Source organism: Neoarius graeffei, chromosome 6 (assembly GCF_027579695.1).
Source record: "Neoarius graeffei isolate fNeoGra1 chromosome 6, fNeoGra1.pri, whole genome shotgun sequence".
In the NCBI taxonomy this organism is placed as follows: Eukaryota; Metazoa; Chordata; class Actinopteri; order Siluriformes; family Ariidae; genus Neoarius; species Neoarius graeffei.
The window spans coordinates 105,348,929-105,371,354 of NC_083574.1; the positions used below are offsets into that span (position 1 = coordinate 105,348,929).

The 22,426-nt window shown below is 43.5% G+C and overlaps 1 pseudogene; it reads left to right on the top strand.

Annotated features, from left to right (window-relative positions):
- Nucleotides 1-22,103, top strand: part of LOC132887604 (long-chain fatty acid transport protein 2-like) — a 37,673-nt pseudogene extending 15,570 nt beyond the window's left edge.
- The last annotated feature ends 323 nt before the right edge of the window (nt 22,104-22,426 follow it).

The following is a 22,426-nucleotide window of genomic DNA, read 5'->3' on the forward strand; positions in this document are numbered from 1 at the left end:
TGCTTTTTGCCCTGCTGGAACTTGGCAAGTGTTTTCAGTGAACATGAGGCAGATGACTCAATGATCCCTCTAACTCTCCTCACTCTCAGTTCCTTATAACCTCCTGTAGTGAGTTCAATGCGTGGGTGGAGCACAGAAGATGGCAGGACAGAGATCAGGATGCAAAAACGGCTTTTTATTGCCAAACTTTTCAGTCTAACATTTAAACAACACATTCAGAGACGGACTCACGCACACGCAGCCTGTAGTCTCCTCTCAATCACTCCCCTCTGCTCTCACTCTCCCTCCTTAAGTAAGGCGCGGTTTACTGGGGAGAACACACACAAAACATAGGTTAATCACACTCAGGTGTAGTGATTCTGCCACTTACCTTCCCCAACTCCGCCCTCCTGTCACAGACCGGCGCTTGACCACACCCCTGCTGCCACATACCCCCACCGCCTGACTCAGGCTGGGCGCCCGTCCGGCCCGCAGCCGACTCCCCCCCCCCCTTGACGGGAGAGGAAGTCCGCCACGACCATCTGCGCCCCCGGCCTGTGGACCACCTTGAAGTTGAAAGGTTGGAGCGCTAGATACCAACAGGTGATCCGCGCGTTGGCATCCTTCATGCGGTGGAGCCACTGGAGGGGCGCGTGGTCCGAACAGAGGGTGAAAGAGCACCCCAGCAGGTAGTAACGGAGGGCGAGGACCGCCCACTTGATCGCCAGGCACTCTTTCTCGATGGTGCTGTAGCGCCCCTCACGCACTGACAGCTTTCGGCTGATGTATAATACTGGGTGATCCTCTCCCCCCACCTGCTGGGACAAAACAGCCCCCAGCCCTCTGTCCGACGCATCCGTCTGTAACAAAAAAGGGAGAGAGAAGTCAGGGGAGTGCAAAAGTGGCCCCCCACACAGTGCAGCCTTTACCTCAGAGAAAGCCCGCTGGCACTGCTCCATCCACTGGACCGGATCTGGCGCCCCCTTTTTAGTGAGGTCAGTCAGCGGGCTGGTGACGTCCGAATAATTAGGTATAAACCTACGATAATAGCCAGCCAGCCCCAGGAACTGTCTCACCCCCTTTTTGGTCTTGGGCCTCGGGCAGGCCGCAATCGCTGCTGTCTTATTAATTTGGGGATGCACCTGCCCGTTACCCAAGTGGAAGCCCAGATACCGTACTTCCACCCACCCAATCGCACACTTCTTCGGGTTGGCAGTGAGCCCCGCCCACCTCAGCGACCTAAGGACGGCCCTCAGGTGTTGCAGGTGCCGCTGCCAGTCATTACTATAAATGATGATGTCGTCTAAGTAAGCGGCCGCATAGGTGGCGTGGGGCTGGAGGACCCGGTCCATCAGCTGCTGAAACATAGCGGGCGCCCCAAACAGCCCAAACGGAACTGTGACGAACTGGTGTAAGCCGAACGGTGTGGAAAAGGCCATTTTTTTCCCGGGATAATGGAGTCAAGGGGATCTGCCAATATCCCTTCGTCAAATCCAGTGTCGAGTAAAAGCGAGCCGTGCCTAGTCGATCGAGCAGCTCATCAATACGAGGCATTGGGTACGCGTCAAATTTAGACACCGCGTTGACTTTTCTATAGTCCACACAGAACCGGACCAAGCCGTCGGCCTTGGGAACCAAGACCACCGGGCTGCTCCAGTCACTGTGGGACTCCTCGACGATGCCCATTTCGAGCATGGCCTGAAGTTCTTCCCGAACCACCTTTTTTTTGTGTTCGGGTAATCTATAAGGATGGCTACGCACTACCACCCCCGGGGGCGTCTCTATGTGGTGTTCTATGAGGTTGGTGCGACCGGGCAGGGGCGAGAACACATCCGAAAACTCGGCCTGCAACTGGGCGACCTCCGTGAGTTGGGTCGGGGAGAGGTGGTCTCCACAGGGGACCGGAGAGGTGCGAGATGCCAATGACCCTTTTTGGACCTCCGGCCCCAGCTCCGCCTTCTCCGGAACTACCGACACCAACGCCATGGGGACCTCCTCGTTCCAGAGCTTCAGCAGATTGAGGTGGTAGATCTGTAGCGCCCCCTCCCTGTCCGTTCGCCTAACCTCATAGTCGACGTCCCCGACTCGCCGTGTGACCTCAAAGGGCCCTTGCCACTTGGCGATTAATTTGGAGCTCGACGTGGGCAACAGGACGAGTACCTTATCTCCCGGAGTGAATTCTCTAAGGCGCGTGCCCTTGTTGTACAGGCGGGTTTGCCATTCCTGGGCCTGCCGCAAATTCTCCTGAGTTAGGTGGGTGAGCGTGTGGAGTTTTGCGCGCAGATCCATAACGTATTGAATTTCATTTTTGCTCTGTGAAGGTCCCTCCTCCCAATTTTCCCACAGTACATCTAAGATGCCGCGCGGCTTATGCCCATACAATAATTCAAATGGGGAGAACCCCGTGGAGGCTTGGGGGACCTCTCGCACTGCAAACAACAAGGGTTCGAGCCACTTATCCCAGTTACGTGCGTCCTCACTTACGAATTTTTTGATAATATTCTTGAGGGTGCGATTGAACCGTTCGACTAAGCCGTCCGTCTGTGGGTGATACACGCTGGTGCGGATCGGCTTAATACCCAGTAGCCCATACAGTTCGGCCAGTGTTCGTGACATAAACGAGGCGCCTTGGTCAGTCAGAATCTCTTTCGGGATTCCGACCCGGGAGATGACGTGGAAGAGGGCCTCTGCAATACTACGTGCGGAGATATTGCGAAGAGGCACTGCTTCCGGGTATCGCGTTGCATAGTCCACCAGAACCAATATAAAGTGGTACCCTCGTGTTGACCGATCTAATGGCCCGACGAGATCCATCCCAATTCTTTCAAACGGGGTCTCGATTAATGGTAGAGGGCGCAAGGGCGCTTTTGGAATGGCCGCTGGATTTACCAACTGGCATTCGCGGCACACCGTACACCACTTATGGACGTCACCGTGAATCCCCGGCCAATAGAATTGGGCCATTATCCGGGCGAGTGTTTTATCCTGCCCGAGGTGTCCCGCCATGGGATTAAAGTGAGCCGCCTGGAATACCAATTCCCGGCGGCTCTTTGGAATTAACAACTGGGTGACACGCTCCTTCGTCTGAGTGTCCTGCGTCACTCAGTATAACCTATCCTTTAAAATGGAAAAATAGGGGAAGGGCGGGGTGGCGTTCGGCTGGAGCGTTTGACCATCGATTACTCTCACTTGGTCAAACGCGTGTCGCAGAGTTTCATCTCACAATTGTTCCAGTGGGAAATCCGTGAGGGATTCCCCAATAGAAAGAGGAGGGGCCGGGGGTTCCTCACTCTGTCTCAGAGATGACATAGACGGCTCTGCGACCGCAGCTCCAGCCAAAGCGACACCGGGACCCTCCCCTGATAACCGGCAGGACCCACTCTTTACTAGGCGTGCCATCAACCCCCGAAATCCCGGCCAATCAGTCCCCAAGATCAAAGAGTGGGTAAGGCGAGGATTAACCGCCGCCTTCACTATGGATTTGTCCCCTCTGAAATGTATGTGGACTGACACCAACGGGTAGTAGTGAACATCCCCATGCACACACAACACCTTCACCCCTTGTGCTCCCCCCAATGCCTCGTCTTGCACCAGGCTTTGGCGGATCGAGGTCTGATTGCAACCCGAATCCACCAACGCCTGATATGTCGCCCCTTGTACACTTATCGGTATGCGATACGCTCCGGCCTGATCGAGGGCAGCCTCTGGCGCATCGGGGATCCGCACCACCGCCCCCACCTCCATCGCGGCACACTGTTGCTGCAGGTGGCCCAGTTCCCCGCAGCACCAGCAAACCGGCCCGGGCCTCCCCTCTGCAGCTGTGGTTTGAGGGTCACTCACCTGAGGGGGGGGGGAGAGACAGACACAGAAGGAAGAAACGGGAGGGCACCACGGGTGCGGTGGGCCGGCTGGGGTGGAGCCAGCCCCCGCCTCCGTGGTGGGGGAATGGGGCAAGGACGGGACACGGGAGGAGGGGGGAGAGAGAGAGAGAGAGAAGAGGAGAGAGATGATGATGCCATCCGTTGTCCTGCCGCTGGGACAGCCGCCAGATGATCCTCTGCCAGTCCTACGGCCTGATCCAGTGACGCCGGGCGGTGGCACTGGACCCACTCCGCGGTTCCGGCGGGCAGGCGGGCGATGAACTGTTCCAGCGCCACCTGGTCGATGATTCCCTCGGCGTCGCGATCTTCGGCCCTCAGCCACCGCCAGCAGGCATTCCAGAGCTGCTGGCCGAACGCGAACGGGCTGCCGACTTCCTCCATCCGCAGCGTACGGAAGCGCTGGTGCTGCTGCTCCGGCGTGCGCCCCACGCGCTGGAGGACAGCCCGGTGAAGGTTGGCGTAGGCCTGCCGGTGGTCGGCGGGGAGCTGTAGTGCGGCTAACTGTGCCTCTCCCGTCAGGAGGGAGAGGAGGCGCGCTGCGCGCTGCTCCATCGGCCACCCCGAGGCTTCGGCGACCTGCTCGAATAACGTGATGAACGCCTCGGGGTCGTCCTGCGGGCCCATCTTAGTCAAGGTGATGGGAGATGGGCCCGTGGCCGGGGCGCTGGTGGACCCCGCCGACACGAGGAGGCGCCGGAACGCCTCTCGGTCTTCCTGCTGAGCCAGCACCAGGGCTTCGAAGCGGCGCTCCTGCTCCTTCCGGAGCATGACAAGTGCCTGGTGCTGGCTCTGCTGAGCCGTGGTGAGGGCGTGGACCAAGTCCGTGAACGGGGAGGATTCCATGGGGCTGCAGGACTGGTGCTCCACCTTTCCCGGGTTTCGGCACCACTGTAGCGAGTTCAATGCGTGGGTGGAGCACAGAAGACGGCAGGACAGAGATCAGGATGCAAAAACGGCTTTTTATTGCCAAACTTTTCAGTCTAACATTTAAACTAAACATTCGGAGACGGACTCGCGCACACGCAGCCTGTAGTCTCCTCTCAATCACTCCCCTCCGCTCTCACTCTCCCTCCTTAAGTAGGGCGCGGTTTACTGGGGAGAACACACACAAAACATAGGTTAATCACACTCAGGTGTAGCGATTCTGCCACTTACCTTCCCCAACTCCGCCCTCCTGTCACAGACCGGCGCTTGACCACGCCCCCGCTGCCACACCTCCATTTATTTCTTTAAGCAATTCTTGCTTTATCTTTCTTTATTTCTACTTATCGCTTCCCTCTTCCTTTCTTCTTCTTCTTCTTCTTCTTCTTTTCCTTCTCTCACCCCGCCCTCTTTTCGTTTCTGAGTGCAGCTGTTGCTTTTGTACAGAACGCACTCTGAATTCTAGGGAATTAAAGCAACACACCTTTCAGCTCAGTGGAACCTCCAACACATTAAAACACTCACACACACTTTATCGTCACACACTGAATTAATCTTTTATTATTTTTATATTATACAGCTGAGTGCAAAAGTTGCGTCAGTCTCAGGATAAAATGAAGGACAAAATACATAATTTTGTTTATTTTATATAAATACAAAGAAGGCTCAGTGTAAGATTAGTGTGAGTTGAACTGGTTATTAACCTTCTGAAAATAAAGTACTAGTAGCCTGAGTAGTAGTAGTAACAGAATTTAATTTGTTTGTTTTCACAGATGTTGTTTCATTAACATAAGTAACAAAATGGTCAAATAACTAAGGTTAAGGTGTTAATAGTGGGAAAAAAAGTTTGTACCCCCCATTCTGATTGTGATATTAATATTGTCAGTGTCTCAACAGAAAGGTCTGTGATTGGTGAATGCACTCTTGATGGACTTTAATTTATTTTTAATGAGTGATGAGTCTACCTGTTAAGTGTAAGTTTTGATTGTAAATTTTCTAAATGTGAAACAGTGGACATTTGATCCCATGTCCATGCAATAAAATGTATTATGACATCCCTCATAAACATGTAGGTCAATGATAGGAAGTGCGTAAAAGAGAAATTAAATGAAATGAGCTGGGTATACTATTAATGCTCCAAGGTAAATGGAAGTGAGAATAGTTCCCCTCATAAAATAAGTGTAGAAATGGCTTAAGGTGGGTGGAGCACAGAAGCACGGCAGACCAGAACTGAGTTCTCTCAAACTCCTTTATTTTAGCTTTTCATCTTTCACTTTACACTCTCCCAGTCACACGCACCCACACACAAGCATTCTGGTTGGGGGACAGCTCCCTTCTTCTGCTCTCCCTCTCCTCTTATAGGGCGCGGTCACTGGGGAAGACCCCCAAACACAGGTTAATTCCCATCAGGTGCAGTGACTCCGCCCCCCATTCACAGACGATGCTTGACCACGCCCCCACTGCCACAATAAGATAATACTTTATTTATCCCCAAGGACAAATTCAAATATCCAGCAACTCATTAAAAAAAACAATCATTTTCCACCAGTCATAACCATAAAAAGACTAAAATAAATAGAACAATTAAAATAGGGATAATAAGTAAGATAAAAACATGATAAATCAGTCCCCCCAGGATTTCGCGGGCCTTTTTTGTGATTGTTGCGGGCTAAAATGACTGATGTTGCGGGGTTTTTTCCAAAAAATTGCAATGAAAGTTGCGGTGTTTTTTAGGTTTTTGTTGCGATTACATTGCGTGAGGAAGTGAAAGTTGCGAGAAATTGTTGCGATTTTCTCTTTTTGTGATTAAAATTGAGTGATATGTTAAATATTAAGTTATTACTGAAAAACTATTGATTAAAAAAACAAAGACACTGAGAAATGGTCCTATAAACAACTTTACCAATATAAAAGATTACCAGGACTACAAAAATGCAGAAAAATAGGCTTTACTTATCCAAATGCACCTGTTGGTTCAAAAGTTAAAGTGCAGAGAACCTCACAGCACAACATGAAGTTACCTTAAAATATAATATAAATGCCTCAGCTTTCATGTAAGAAAAAAAACTATTAATACTAGTCCTGTGTGCAGGCAGTCTCTCCTGAAGAATAAATTAAACAATAATTATAAACTAATAAAATAAATGGCTCAGGCTTCATAGAAGAAGAAAAAAACAATTGGAACAGAATCTCACAGTATGATGCTGAAGCTGCCTAAACAATGGAAAATAAAATACCATTTTGGCAAAAATGTTGGCATCCATTAATTTGTTGTATTAAGTAAAAAAATAATGTAAAGTGCACACAGTCCTTCACTGTAAACATAACACACTTTCAGTAACAGAATTTAAGCCTATATAAACACTGACTCGCACATGCTGCTTCTCTTGAACGTATACACTGGAAGTAAGGCGGAAGGTAGTTTGTCGACGTCACCTCAAGATGACGCCAACGATTGGTCAAATTTGCGGGAAAGTTGCGGAGATTGGATATAATAGCAACACCGCCCTGAATTCACGGGGATTGGTTGAATTTGTGTTGATGTTGCAAATCACAACATCGCGAAATCCTGGAGGGTCTGATAAATAAATAGATAAAAAGTGCAAGATGGGGCTGGGGGGGTCAGAGGGCATTAAAAAAGTCTTATTGCAGTGGGGACAAAGGAGCTCCTAAACTGCTCAGATCTACAGCGCAGTGAGAGGAGCCGCCTGCGGCTCCTCTGCCCAACAAGGAGGCTGTGGAGAGGGTGTCTGCTGTTCTCCATTAAAGCTTTTAGTTTGTTCAATGAACCCCTCTCCACCACAGTTCTGAGTGAGTCCAGCCTCCTACCAAGCACCGAGCTGGCTTTTTTCACCAGCTTGTCCAGCCACTTGGTGTTTTTGTCTGTCAGGCTGCACCCCCAACACACAGAAGCATAAAAGAGGACACCGGCCACAACAGCATGATAAAATATGTGCAGCATCTCATCACACACATCAAAAGACCTCGGCCTCCACAGTAAGAACACAAGATGGCGGCACAGGTGTTTTAGCTTGTATCTGTCCTACTCATGTTTGTTTTTTCTACTTGTCTGCGTCTTTGTTTTAAAAGTTTTCTAACTTTTATTACAACATACAGTGGTGCTTGAAAGTTTGTGAACCCTTTAGAATTTTCTATATTTCTGCATAAATATGACCTAAAACATCATCAGATTTTCACACAAGTCCTAAAAGTAGATAAAGAGAACCCAGTTAAACAAATGAGACAAAAATATTAAACTTGGTCATTTATTTATTGAGGAAAATGATCCAATATTACATATCTGTGAGTGGCAAAAGTATGTGAACCTCTAGGATTAGCAATTAATTTGAAGGTGAAATTAGAGTCAGGTGTTTTCAATCAATGGGATGACAATCAGGTGTGAGTGGGCACCCTGTTTTATTTAAAGAACAGGGATCTATCAAAGTCTGATCTTCACAACACATGTTTGGGGAAGTGTATCATGACACGAACAAAGGAGATTTCTGAGGACCTCAGAAAAAGTGTTGTTGATGCTCATCAGGGTGGAAAAGGTTACAAAACCTAAAGAGTCATCTCTAAAGAGTTTGGACTCCACCAATCCACAGTCAGACAGATTGTGTACAAATGGAGGAAATTCAAGACCATTGTTACCCTCCTCAGGAGTGGTCGACCAACAAAGATCACTCCAGGAACAAAGCGTGTAATAGTCGGTGAGGTCACAGAGGACCCCAGGGTAACTTCTCAGCAACTGAAGGCCTCTCTCACATTGGCTAATGTTAATGTTCATGAGTCCACCATCAGGAGAACACTGAACAACAATGGTGTGCATGGCAGGGTTGCAAGGAGAAAGCCACTGCTCTCCAAAAAGAACATTGCTGCTCGTCTGCAGTTTGCTAAAGGTCACGTGGACAAGCCAGAAGGCTATTGGAAAAATGTTTTGTGGACAGATGAGACCAAAATAGAACTTTTTGGCTTAAATGAGAAGCGTTATGTTTGGAGAAAGGAAAACACTGCATTCCAGCATAAGAACCTTATCCCAACTGTGAAACATGGTGGTGGTAGTATCATGGTTTGGGCCCGTTTTGCTGCATCTGGGCCAGGACGGCTTGCCATCATTGATGGAACAATGGATTCTGAATTATACCAGCGAATTCTAAAGGAAAATCTGTCCATGAACTGAATCTCAAGAGAAGGTGGGTCATGCAGCAAGACAACGACCCTAAGCACACAAGTCATTCTACCAAAGAATGGTTAAAGAAGAATAAAGTTAATGTTTTGTAATGGCCAAGTCAAAGTCCTGAATTTAATCCAATCAAAATGTTGTGGAAGGACCTGAAGCGAGCAGTTCATGTGAGGAAACCCACCAACATCCCAGAGTTGAAGCTGTTCTGTATGGCAGAATGGGCTAAAATTCCTCCAAGCCGGTGTGCAGGACTGATCAACAGTTACCGCAAACGTTTAGTTGCAGTTATTGCTGCACAAGGGGGTCACACCAGATACTGAAAGCAAAGGTTCACATACTTTTGCTACTCACAGATATGTAATATTGGATCATTTTCCTCAATAAATAAATGACCAAGTATAATATTTTATCTCATTTGATTAACTGGGTTCTCTTTATCTACTTTTAGGACTTGTGTGAAAATCTGATGATGTTTTAGGTCATTTTTATGCAGAAATATAGAAAATTCTAAAGAGTTCACAAACTTTCAAGCACCACTGTAACTTCCACTATTAACAAGAAATAATTGACATAGCCAAATTATGTTACAACAACAAAAGGACAATATGTGGCCAGTTGGATGGCTATACTTGCTGGGCAGCTTGGTACTGTCAGTCCCTGTCATGGAGAGATCAGGACATGGTGATGGTTTGGATACTTCCCTTTGGATTATTTCCCCCTGCACAGTAACATGCTGTATCCAGACATAACATCGTGTTCCCAATGGATTACGGTAGAGTGCACTGCTGGGTTGTCTACACAATACAATTGTCTACACAACAGCATCATCGTTACAGACAGCGATAGATGCATTACAGTCTGCTTTTAGCGTGCTACAAAGTTCCCTACTTAATTTGAGACTGGTACTAAATATCAAAAAGACAAAATTTATGATTTTTACACGTTCTCGCTCATCACTTACTAATTTTACAATTTCAACACTAGATGGCACTCATTTAGAGAGGGTAAATTCTTATAAATATTTAGGGGTATGGCTTGATAAAAAGCTAAACTTTGGAATTCATATTGATAACCTTCTAAAAAAAAAAAGCTCAGACCAAAGTTAAGTTTGTATTTTCGGCTGAAAAAATGTTTCCCTTTTGTTGTTAGATTGAGATTGTTCTAAAGTACCTTTCTACCAATTTTAGATTATGGTGATATATATGCATGCTCCTATTTCTTTTTTGAAAAAAATTGGACATAGTGTATTATGCTGCTTTACGTTTTGTGACAGACACAAAAGCAAGAACACATCACTGTAAACTGTATGAAATGGTTCAATGGACGTCACTGTCACTCTGAAGGAAAAGTCATGTTCTGATTTTTCATAGTTAAAGCATTGATTGGTAAATTACCACTCTACATCAGTAATCTGTTGTCACATCAAACCCGTGCTTATAGCACAAGGTCATCAAATAAAATAATCTTGAACATCCCATCAACATGAACAGTGTTGGGCAAAACTTCCTTTAGCTCATTTGTGCCATATGCCTGGAATGAACTTCAGAACAAACTAAATCTTGAGTTATTACTCTCTCTCAATGTATTTAAAAACCTTTTAAAGACAACTATTACAGAACAATGTCATTGTTTCTAACCTAGCTTCTCTGGTTTCTTAACATATCTTAACTGTACCCTCCTCTATGTTTTTTCTTTATTCTTTGTTTTCTTTTAAACTGAATGTTTTATTGTAGTGTGCGTCTTCTGTTATGGTCTTTGTATTTACTGTAACTTTTTGCTGCCTATCTTGGCCAGGAATCCCTGGCAGCAGAGATATTGTATCTCAATGGGATCTTCCTGGAAAAATAAAGGCTAAAAAATAAAAAATAATAATAAAAAAATAGAAGAAGAAGAAGAAGAAGAGGCGGCTCTGCCCCTTCTTGTAGAGAACATCAGTGTTCAGGGACCAGTCCAGCTTGTCATCCAATAGGACCTCCAGGTATTTGTAGGAGTGCACCACCTCAATTCCCCTGTCCTCATATGGAGACTGGCAGATGGGGTGGCCTACATCTTCTGAAATCCACCACCATCTCCTTAGTCTTAGTGGTATTAAGGTGGAGGCAACTCCTACTGCACCAATCCTTGAAGTCCTCCACTTATGTCCTGTGAGTGAACTGTGAAAGAAAAGGGGAGGGGCAGGGGGCGAGGTTAATTTCAGGTGGAAGCAAAAAAAATTCATACTCACTTAAAATATTATGATTTTTTAAGTGAGTCTAAGGACATAATTTGCACACTGCAACTTTAATAACACTTCAGAGTCATTCATGATTTCATCCATCCATCCATCTATCCATCCATTTTCTGCTGCTTATCCAGGTCACGGGGGTAGCAGCCTAAGCAGAGCAGCCCAGACTTCCCTCTCCCTGGCCACCTCCACCAGCTCTTCCAGGGTTAATACAGAGGCTTTCTCAGGCCAGCCGAGAGATGTAATCTCTCCAGCGTGTCCTGGGTCTGCCCCAGGGTCTCCTCCTGGTGGGGCATGCCCAGAGAATTTCCCCTGGGAGGCAACGGGGGCATCCTATAACAAGGTGCCCAAACCACCTCAACTGACTCCTTTCGATGTGGAGGAGCAGCGGTTCTACTCTGAATCTCTCCCGAATGACCGAGCTTCTCACCTTGTCTCTAAGGGAGAGCCCAGCCACTCTGCAGAGAAAACTCATTTCTACCGCTTGTATCCACGATCTCATTCTTTCAGTCACTACCCACAGCTTGTGACCATAGGTGAGAGTGAGAACATAGATGGACCAGTAAATTGAGAGATTTGCCTTTTGGCTCACCTCTCTCTTCACCACAACTTCATGATTTCATACAGTGTGTAAAAGGTGTGTGTGTGTGTTCATTTTTAAATGCCATGCCATTTTCATATTTAAAAACAGTAAATGTGAAGTGTGTAATCTAGAAATAATTCCATCTCCAGATAGCAGAAGGGGAGGAGCTACAGCACAGGCTTCATGAATATTAATGCGATCGCTACTAATCTGTGCTTTAATACAACAACCTGAACTGAACATAAACATCTCGACATTAACGTTTTCACAGCGTAGCATGTGTGAGTCTGTTATCTCTCTCGGTGTGTGTGCACTGTGTTGTAGCAGATTTTTGTCCATGTGTTGAGTTCTGGTACGTTGTAGGTGTGTTGTGGCATGTTTAGGGATAAAACACTATTTTCCTGCATGTTATCTGCAGATTTAGAGGAAGCAGTGGAGGAAGTACTTCCTGCATTGAAGGAACAGGAAGTGCATGTGTTCCTGCTGGGTGAAAATTGTCAGAAGAATGGACTCATAAACCTGAGTGAGAAAATCAGTGCTGAGAGCGACGAGCAGCTACCACGTTCACTTCGATCCAAAGTCACCATGAAAACACCTGCAATCTACATTTACACTTCAGGCACCACTGGTAGGACACACACACAGAAACATGCACACACATGCACACCAAGACACACTAGTGTTCCAGAATCTTAAACTTTTGCTAGCTAGCTAAATCTTTGATAAAGACAGTGATTGTGGAAACAAGACAGAACCATCAGGAGCATCATCATCATTTCCCCTCAGATGTGCAGTGCAATACACATGTACTCTCTGTGTATATGTGTGTTTCAGGTCTTCCAAAAGCGGCTATGATCAGCCATGAGTGGATGTGGATGGCCTCCTCCCTACAGTGAATGTCTGGTGTCACTTCTGATGATATCATCTACGTGTACCTGCCCCTGTACCACAGCTCCGCCTTCCTCATGGGCCTGACCGGGGCAATACAGAAGGGTACATCCCTTAGCCCCGCCCACAGAACCACTGTATGAAAGTTACAATGTTGTTCATTTCTGAATTAGTTATGGTGTGTGTGTGTGTGTGTGTGTGTGTGTGTGTGTGTGTGTGTGTTCAGGAATCACGGTGGTGTTGAGGAAGAAGTTCTCCGTGTCTCAGTTCTGGAACGACTGCAGGAAGTACAATGTGACAGTGATCCAGTATAATGGTGAGATTATGCGCTACCTCTGTAATACACCCAAGGTAACACAACACACACATCACGAACACATACCCAGTATAACTCGCTAACCCCCTCAGAGATGTGTTTTCTCCTGTAGACGGACAGCGATCGTGTGCACAACGTGCGTCTTGCTATCGGAAATGGTATCCGTGCCGATACATGGACGGAGTTTATGCAGCGGTTTGGAAACATACGTATCTGTGAGTGCTATGGTACGACAGAAGGAAACATTGGGTTTGTCAACTACACTGGGAAAATAGGTGCCATCGGACGGGTGAATGTGATCCTAAAGGTTAGCACGTGATTTACCACCTATAACTATAACATTTTAACTAATACACAACAACAGTGTGTTAATGTTCTCATGATTTGGATGTGTGTGTGTGTGTGTGTGTGTGTGTGTAGCAATTTGTACATTTTGCTTTCATTAAATATGACTATGAGATGGGAGAACCAGTTAGAGACTCCCGAGGATTCTGTGTGAAGGTTTCAGATGGTAAGTAGGACGACCTGTACTGTTCGAGCCTGACATCCGACAGAACCCTACTGTTAGCAACAGGTTTTTAAAGACAATATTAAAAAACCTTACTGTGAAGACCACTGTTGCTAATTTGACTGATATTAGCTACCAAAATCATGTCTTATAGCAAATAAGTAGACTTAAATTAAAATTAAGTTTTCCCCAAGCACTGTAGCTGATTTTAAATTTACAGTGTCTTGCAAAAGAATTAAAATGGATTTTTGGGGGGCTTAGCACCATTTGATTTACACAGCATGCCTACAGCTTTAAAGGTGCAAATAGTTTTTTTTTTATTGTGGCACAAACAATAAGATGAAAAAAACAGAAATCTGGAGTATGCATAGGTATTCACCCCCTTTCATATGAAACCCCTAAATAAGAGCATCATTAAATCCATTATAGCAAAATGGAACGAATATGGCACCACTACAAAACTGACAAGAGAAGGCCCCGCCCACCAAAACTCACAGACCGGGCAAGGAGGGCATTAATCAGAGATCCAACAAAGACACCAAAGATAACACTGAAGGAGCTGCAAAGATCCACAGTGGAGATGGGAGTATCTGTCCATAGGACCAATTTAAGCCATACACTCCACAGAGTGGGCGGGGCTTTATGGAAGAGTGGCCAGAAAAAAGTCATTGCTTAAGAAAACACGTTTGGAGTTTGCCCAACAGCATGTGGCAGACTCCCCAAACACACGGAAGAAGATTGTCTAGTCAAATGAGACCATCATGGGAAACGCCATGTGCGCTGCAAACCCAACACTTCCCATCACCCTGAGAACACCAGGGTGAAGCATGGTGGTGGCAGCATCATGCTGTGGGGATATTTTTCATCTGCAGGGACAGGAAAGCTGGTCAGGACTGAAGGAAAGATGGATGGCACCAAATACAGGGCAATTCTGGAGGAAAACCTGTTTGAGTCAGCCAGAGGTTTGAGACTGGGACAAAGGTTCACGTTCCAGCAGGACAATGACCCTAAACATACCGCTAAAGTGACACTGGAGTGATTTAAATGGAAACATGTAAATGTCTGGGAATGGCCTGATGAAAGCCCAGACCTCAATCCAATTGAGAATCTGCGGCATAATGGCCACTTTAATAGGAACTTGTTGTTGGTTCTAAGATCCCTGTTCTTGGCTGCAGGAGTGGAACCCAATGTGTTCTTCTGCTGTTGCATGTTAAGATGCTTTTCTGCTCACCACAGTTGTAAAGAGTGATTATATGAATTACTATATCCTTCCTGGCAAAAAAGCTCAAACCAATCTGTCCATTTCCCTCTGACCCTCTCTTATCAACAAGGCGTTTGTTTCCACCCACAGAACTGTTGCTCACTCACTCAGTGATTTGTGTTTTCCGCACCATTCTTTGTAAACTCTAGAGACTGTTGCGTGTGAAAACCTCAGGAGATCAGCAGGTTCTGAAATACTCAAACCAGTCCATCTGGATCAAACCAACACCCATACCACAGTGAAAGAAAGTCACACTTTGAGATCACAATTTTTCCCATTCTGATGTTTGAACATTGTGAACATTAACTGAAGCTACTGATTTGTATCTGCGTGATTTGATGCATCGTGCTGCTGTCGAGCGATTGACTGATTAGAGAACTGCAGAAAGCAGACAGCAGGTGGGTGTGGGGGTGTTCCTAATAAAGTGTCTGGTGAATGTAGATCTTTTGGATTTGGACTATTAAAAGTGGTTAGTCCTCCAGGTAACCATTGTGCTTTGCACCACCTCTGATCTCCATTGGAATTTGCAACACTGCCTTTGTAAATAGCATTGTTAATTCATTTAAAAGACAGCAGCCATAAACTTTAACAACTTGCATGTGTGAGCTGTTTGTTCTGTTTATCATGTGGTAGTAAAGATTAATGAAATGTGGTTAACACAGAAGGCAAGTCGTAGTTAATTAAAACCACAAAGCAGCCAGCAGTAGTCGTGTGTTTGTGTGTTTGTGTGTGTCCACGCGCACACGTGTGTGCAGGAGAAACAGGCCTGCTGGTGGGTAAGATCACTAAAACAGCTCCGTTTGCTGGCTATGCTAACAACAAGAAGCAAACAGACAAAAAGAAGCTGAGAAATGTGTTTGAGCAGGGAGATGTTTACTTTAACACTGGAGACCTGATGAAGGTTGACCAGGAAGGCTTCATCTACTTCCAGGACCGCGTAGGAGACACGTTCAGGTGCTCATCCACCAAACAAACCGAGATTGTTCAGGATACATCACAATGTGCTGTGTGTGTTTATTGCTGTTTACTTTGTTGCAGGAGGAAGGGTGAGAACGTTGCTACCACTGAAGTGGCTGATATTTTGATCATGATGGATTTCATCGAGGAGGTTAATGTCTTTGGAGTCAAAGTGCCAGGTATGAAATCAACTTATCTTGCAGAAAATTTCCATTCATCACCATTCGCATGAGATACATTTAAGGGAATTGGGTTTTGGAAGTGATGGGAATCTAGTGCTTTGGCTATAAGCAGGTTTGTTGAGAAACATGATTTCAGACAGAAGATATTCATCTCTTGTGTTTCTGAAGTAATGCCAGATAAAATCAGATGATCGTTTCAAAGATGGATTGGAACAGTTAATAGACTGGTACCAAAATTCAAAAAAGTGCTTATTTAAGGAGTTCAAGGCATTTTTGAGACAAAGTCGGCAAACAGTCTTATTTTGTCAATTTGGGTGTGCCGAATTCAAATCTGAAATATGCCGAGCTCTATCTGACCTCTGTTGACCTCTAGAGGTCATTGAACTTTGGGCCTGTAAACGTCTCAGCTGAACCCAGTTTCTCAGCTTTCTAAGGAATGAAATGTACTAAAATGATTAATGACTTTAGCAAATGGCCTTGTTTGTTAAATGTTTGGGTGCTGAATTCATTTTTCATTTGTAAAACGACATATGACCTCTGATAACCTCAAGGTCATTAAACTTGGCCTATAGGCCTATGCATTTAACGACATTTTTAAACTGACTTTACTCCCCCAAAAAGAATATGAACAGACAAAAAACAAATAGAAAGGAACAAATACAACATTAAATGCCAGTCCATGTACATGTGACTTACTTTTCACAATGAGAATGCCTAGGCGATCACCTTACATAACATTGCATTACATTTAGCGGTTATTGTTTATACAAAGCTACTGAAAAAAGGACAGATTCAGCAGCATACAAAATGTGGGGGCATACAGGGTATACAGGTTAATCAGGGTTAGTATATATGAGAGTTTTTTTCTTTGTTGTTTGTTTTTTGTAAAGGCTTTACCCCATTTAAAACAAAACAAAACAAAAAACAAAGTGTGTGTGTTGAAGGTCATGAGGGCAGAATTGGAATGGCTGCTGTCATGCTGAAGGAGGGACAGGGCTTCGATAGCTCTGCTGCATACAAACACATTGAGGGCTACCTGCCCACATACGCCAGGCCATGTTTCATTCGAATACAGGTAACACCAAACATCATCATCATCATCACTGAAACACACCATGAATACTTTCACTAGGCAAGTAACAATTCACCCAGGTCACAATTCAATTTGATTTATGATGTTTTTGAAACCATCTAAAAAATACATGACATCTCCAATCCTTCCCCCTCCCAACCTCATGGAACATACAGAGAGTCTTGTATGATGTGCTGTGGGTCCCTGCATTGGGTGTAGTTTTGAAAACAACCTGGGACCCAGTATGCCTATGCCATTCTCTATTCCTGTGGTGATAAGAAATAGAAAACATAGAGCATATTTAACCCAGGGGGTAAACCAGTCTAGTCTCCTTCCTGTTTCAAAACAACATCAGAGTGCCCAAGCGGATATTACTTCTAGACTTTCTGTAAAGCTAGCTCTTCTGAACGTTAGATCACTTTCAAACAAGTCATTTTTAATTAATGATCTTATTTGCAAACACAATCTTGATTTTTTGCTTCTAACTGAAACATGGCTGGATCAAGCAAAGAGTGCTACCACCCTTATTGAAGCAGCTCCCCCAAATTTTAATTTCATGAGTGCTACCCGACAGGGGAAAGGTGGAGGGATCGCAAATATATTCAAAGCCTCTTTTCAATGTAAACAATCCTCACTTGGTGATTTTACATCCTTTGAACACTTATGTGCACTTGTTACATGCTCTGCTAACATATTGTTATTAACTATTTATAGGCCTCCGAGACATTCAGCCAAAGTTTTTCTGGAAGAGTTTGGTGAACTGTTGTCAGTCATTTGCTTAGAGTTTGACTGTCTTATTATATCTGGGGATTTTAACTTGCATGTAGATAATCCTGAAAACACTTATGCCAGAGAACTACTTGCACTTATTGACAACTTCAACCTAGTACAACATGTACAGGGGCCGACCCACTCTCGTGGTCATACCCTTAACCTCGTTATCACAAAGGGTCTTACTGTTTCTGCTACTGTTGTTGACCTGGCCTTATCTGATCATTTCTGTGTTTTCTCTGATGTTTCTATGTCCCCTCACATTCAGAACAGCTCAACGACTATGGGTAGGAGAGTCATAAACGACAACACATGTGTTCTCTTTGAGCAAGCTCTCTCTCGGATCTCAACCATTTTGGTTGACTCTGTAGACGACTTACTGGAAATTTTTAATTTAATATGACCCAAATTATGGATGATATTGCTCCATTCAAAATCAAAAGAGTCAATGACAAGCAGAAAGCACCATGGAAGCAATACCCAGCTGTTAAATTGCTAAAGAGAGAATGTAGAAAAACTGAAAGAAAATGGTGCAAATCTAAACTTCACATCCATTATCAAATCCATAAAGAGCTGCTTTGTAAATATAATTATGAAATTCATAAAGCAAGACCGTCTTTCTTCTCCAACATCATCAACAGGAATATGAACAATGCCCGTGTGCTATTTTCAACAGTAGAGAAGCTAACTAATCCCCCACCACAATTAGCACCTGAACTTCTCTCAGTTAATAAATGCAATGAGTTTGCATCCTTCTTCAAAGGTAAAATTGATAAAATACAGCAGAATATTCCTCATAATATATCTCAGTTGCAAATAACTGAAAAGCTGCAATCACCAGTGACACAGACAGACAATGTCAACACAATGTCAGAATTTTGTTGGATTGATGACGAGACTCTTGAAAAAACTGTACAAAATCTCAGTTCCTCAACATCTGAATTGGACATTCTGCCCACCAACTTTTTTTAAGTCTGTTCTTCACCTCATAATTACAGATGTGCTTCAGATCATAAATACATCCCTAGAGACTGGCATTCTTCCTGTGTCCCTGAAAAAAGCCGTTGTAAAACCCCTACTTAAAAAGAATAATCTGGATGCTTCAGTATTAAACAACTACAGGCCAATATCAAATCTACCATTCATCGGGAAAATCCTTGAAAAAATTGTCTTCAATCAATTAACTGCCTTCTTGATATCAAACAGCCGTTTTGATAACTTTCAGTCAGGATTTTGTGCCAATCATAGCACTGAAACAGCACTGATTAAAGTTATAAATTACATACATCTTAATACTGATGCAGGCAAAACATCGGTCCTGGTGTTACTGGACCTCAGTGCAGCTTTTGATACTGTTGATCACAACATACTGCTATATCGACTTGAACACTGGGTTGGGTTGACTGGTAAAGTTATCAATTGGTTAAAATCATACTTAAAAGATAGAAGCTTCTTTGTTCCCATGGGAAATTGTACCTCAACATCAATGTCCTTGACCTGTGGTGTCCCCCAGGGGTCGATCCTTGGACCATTACTATTCAACCTTTATATGCTCCCACTTGGTCAAATTATCAAGAACAACTCAATTTTGTATCACTGCTATGCAGATGACACCCAAATTTATCTTGCTCTATCACCTAATGATTATGCCCCCCTTGAATGTCTCTACCAGTGTATCGACCAAATCAACAACTGGATGTCACAAAATTTTCTTCAGCTGAACACAGATAAAACAGAAGTAATTCTATTTGGGAAAAAAGATGAAAGAATCAGGATTACCACTATTCTTGACACAAAGGGGATTAAAACAAAAGATATGTTTAAAAATCTTGGTGTTTTCATTGACAGCAAGCTAAACTTTGACAGTCACATGAAAGCAATCACTAAATCGGCATTTTATCACCTAAAAAACATTTCCAAACTAAGAGGACTTATGTCAAAAAAATGATTCGGAAAAACTTATACATGCCTTCATCTCTAGTAGGGTTCACAGCCCTGCCAAAAAAGACCATCAATCGACTTCAGGTGATTCAAAATGCAGCAGCTAGGGTTCTCACATGAACAAAAAGAACAGAGCACATTACTCCAATTCTAAGGTCCCTTCACTCGCTTCCAGTAAGCTACAGAATTGACTTTAAAGCATTGCTGCTGGTGTACAAATCTCTAAATGGTACAGGGCCCAATTACCTCTCTGATATGTTGCAGCGGCCTAACCCAACCAGATCTACCAGATCGCAGCAGCAAAATTTACTGGTAAAACCTGTTGTTAAAACAAAGTGTGGTGAAGCAGATTTTAGCTACTATGCAGTACAGCTCTGGAACCAACTGCCAGAGGACATTAAAAATGCTCCTGCTGTTGGCAGCTTCAAATCTAGACTAAAGACCAAGCTGTTCTCAGATGCTTTCTGCTAACTGATCATGTTTTAAACTTTACTTAACTTTTACAGTCTCTGCATGTTTTAAACTTTACTTAACTTTTATTCTATTTTATTCTGCTGTTTTTTTACTGAACTTTTACTTCATTTTATTATTTTATTTCTACTATTGTTTAATTCTTATTATTTTTTTCTCTCTTCTTCCCCATTTATTTTATGTAATTTTATTTTCTATTGTTTACTGTTTTGCTTTTACCTCTGTAAAGCACATTGAACTGCCATTGTGTATGAAACGTGCTATATAAATAAACTTGCCTTGCCTTGAAAAAATAATTAAATAAAGAAAATTTTATTCCCCAAAAAAAACATTTATTTTTCCTTTTCTTTATAAACTTAACTTTTCCTTTTGTTAAATTAAACAAATAAAAACACTTTTTACATTAATGGCATTTAGCAGATGCTCTTATCCAGAGCAACATACAACACACCCAGAGGTTAGGTGCCTTGCTCAAGGGCACTTCAGCCATTCCTGCTGGTCCAGGGAATCAAACCGGCAACCTTTTGGTCCCAAAGCTGCTTCTCTACCCCTTAGGCCTAATGGTCTTTTCCATGTTTGTTTCTTTTTCTTAATAACCAACAATAATTATTTGCCTAAGTTTGTAAATGCTGGAGTAAAATATACTAGCCTGTTAAATAAAATCTTCCTTTTATTAAAAATTAAAAAGTCTAACAAATAGTTCTTTTTTGAATAAACTTTCATGAACATTTGTATTTCCTCCATTTGCTTCACTTTTCTTTATCTTTCAGCAGTCTGTAAAAAGAGAGCTCTGATTTCTTATTAGATCTATATATACACAATCACACAGCAGCTCTTTCACATTTTTTATCTGTTTTTGTGTGTTTTTGTGGCATTAGAGCTGTGTTACTTCCACCTATGGTGAAGTCACATGTATTCTTCTGTATAGGAATAAGAGTTTATGCAGCCTGATAATCACGATTTGTGATTTTTATTTCTTTGATTTGAATATTCATAGATTTGTATCACAATTTATTATTGCATTATATACTGTGACATGCCTACCTTTAACACAACCATCATTAAGTATTGGATGCTAATTAAACCTTGCAAAGGTCAACATTTTGCAAGGATTAACTGTCCTTGAAAAGTAGTTTTATAATATCACCATGAAAATGTGTTGAAACTACATTACAGGCATTTAACAACCGCTCTTATCCAGATGACATATAACACACCCAGAGCAGCAGGTGGGGGTTCAGTGCCTTGCTCAAGGGCACTTCAGCCATTGCTGCTGGTCCAGGGAATTGAACCAGCAACCTTTTGGTCCAAATGTTGGTTCTCTAACCTTTAGGCCATGGCTTCCCAAATGAGTTTGATGTTTATCTGTAGTTGTTGGTCATATTATTTGTGGACATTAACGGATAAATTTGTTCTGTCTTTTGAGATTCAGCATGCATGTGACGTTCCTCAGCACAGCTTCAGACACAACTTGATAAACAATGAGCTAGTTAATGTAGCTAGCTAACAAACTAACACTAGCTAGTAAGGCTTCTTATCAGATGGTGCTACGTTAGACTGTAAATGCTTTTATACCACAACACTGCTGAATCCTGGGTTGTGATTGGTCATTGAGTGGTGATTGGTAAATGATTATTTTTCTATAACAGCAGCTCTGACAAATCACAGGTTTATGTTAATGCACTCCTTTTAATACATTATCATTTCTATAGTAATGGCTTATTTGCCAGGATTCATCCGGTTCAAACTCAGGGTCAAAACAGTAACGTGTTTCTCTGCTCTCCTGCAGGAGACGCTAGACATCACCAGCACCTACAAACAGATGAAGGTGAAACTGTCTGAGGAGGGATTCGATTCCAAAGCCATCCAGGATAAGCTCTATTTCCTGGACGACAGGAAGAAAACCTATGTCCCATGACGGAGGACATCTTTAAGTCCATAAGCGATGGACAATTGAGATTATAACACACACAGAAAGCGAGACAAAAAAATGAAGTGCCTTAAAACAGAGATTTTTATTATTCAAACATCAAACAGGATTACCTAATTTTTCACGGTAGATAATGCAAATAGCCCTCTGTATTTAATCCTTCGTTTGTCTAATTTTTATTTCAGTTTTATTTGTTATCTGTTTGACATTTTCTTGCTACTGTAACACGTGAATTTCCCCGATGTGGGATGAATAAAGTGAATCTAATAATGTATAATTAGTGTTTTGCCATTAAAATGGTAGATTAAATACAAAGAACAGGAAAAAGGAAATGTGGATATCTCTGTAATACCAAAAA